The following is a 1,137-nucleotide window of genomic DNA, read 5'->3' as shown; positions in this document are numbered from 1 at the left end:
CTACAAAATAGGAGTTAGATAGAATATAGAATAACGATGTACAAACAAGAACCAATCCCAAGGAAAAGGCAGAATAAATTGGATTGTCCGGTTGTGGGCGAGGAGGGATTCGAACCCCCGACACCGTGGTTCGTAGCCACGTGCTCTAATCCTCTGAGCTACAGGCCCCACCCCGTCTCCACTGGATCTGTTCCCGGGAGTACCCTCAAAAAAAGGAACCTTTCCTCTCCCCAGCCATTTCGGGTTAAGAAGATGGGACAGGTGCACGAACGACAACTCCAAACGTCACACATCCGCCGCCTACCTACCGTTTAGGTGGCACCAGCGAGATCCAGCTAAGGTAAGGAACTTCGTGTCGCGGCTGCTCCACTCCGCTGCGCTGCGGTCTCATGAACTGAACTTCGTTGCCTTCCCGCGCAAAAAGCGAATGGGCGCTGTGCCGTGGGTCAGTTTCGGGGTGGGGAGCGAAGAGAGACCAGAAGAATGATTCATTTGGATCGACGAGCTTTTTCAGCCCAAAAACAAAGAATCAATGGAATGTCTGTCTATCCATAGTCCCCATTTTGGGAACGTCCAGTGCCAAAGTCACTGAATGGGTAAGTCGCCAATCCCTGGACTATGTAATGTACTTTATCTGCTGGGTTACGGGCGGGCATTTTACCAGAGGTTTCTAATCTACCCTTGTGTGATTCCTGTTGAAGCATATACTCGGGGGGTGGGTGCAGGGCGGACGATTTTAAAGCGGACTCCCCATTCATTAGATAGAGAAGATCACCAAGATTTCGCGATCCGCTGCCGAATTTATTCCAATTCCAAGAGCTCCCATAGTGTGACGGGCGGTGTGTACAAGGCCCGGGAACGAATTCACCGCCGTATGGCTGACCGGCGATTACTAGCATATCGTATAACCCCTTTAGAGTATTGATGGAACATGATAGAACATTCATATTGCCTTGCCCTCTGAAAAAATTGAACTTTAAACAAAATTTTTTGATTCAACCATCTCTGCCTGGACATAAGATACCTAAAGAAGAAGAAAGAAAAGGAAAACATTATTGTAAATGGCACGAGAAATGGACTCACTCTACAAATAATTGTGTAAATTTCAGGAATCTGATTCAAGATTACTTGGACAAA

General features: G+C 47.3%; 1 non-coding gene across 1 annotated transcript; it reads right to left on the bottom strand.

Annotated features, from left to right (window-relative positions):
* Positions 1–94: 94 nt before the first annotated feature.
* On the bottom strand, positions 95–173 carry TRNAR-ACG (transfer RNA arginine (anticodon ACG)). The gene has a single exon. It is a non-coding gene; the product is annotated as a tRNA-Arg (tRNA).
* Between the last annotated feature and the right edge of the window lie 964 nt (positions 174–1,137).

The sequence above is a fragment of the Nicotiana tabacum genome, chromosome 16 (genome assembly GCF_000715075.1).
Source record: "Nicotiana tabacum cultivar K326 chromosome 16, ASM71507v2, whole genome shotgun sequence".
NCBI lineage: Eukaryota > Viridiplantae > Streptophyta > Magnoliopsida > Solanales > Solanaceae > Nicotiana > Nicotiana tabacum.
This window is presented reverse-complemented; position numbering and strand designations above follow the sequence as displayed.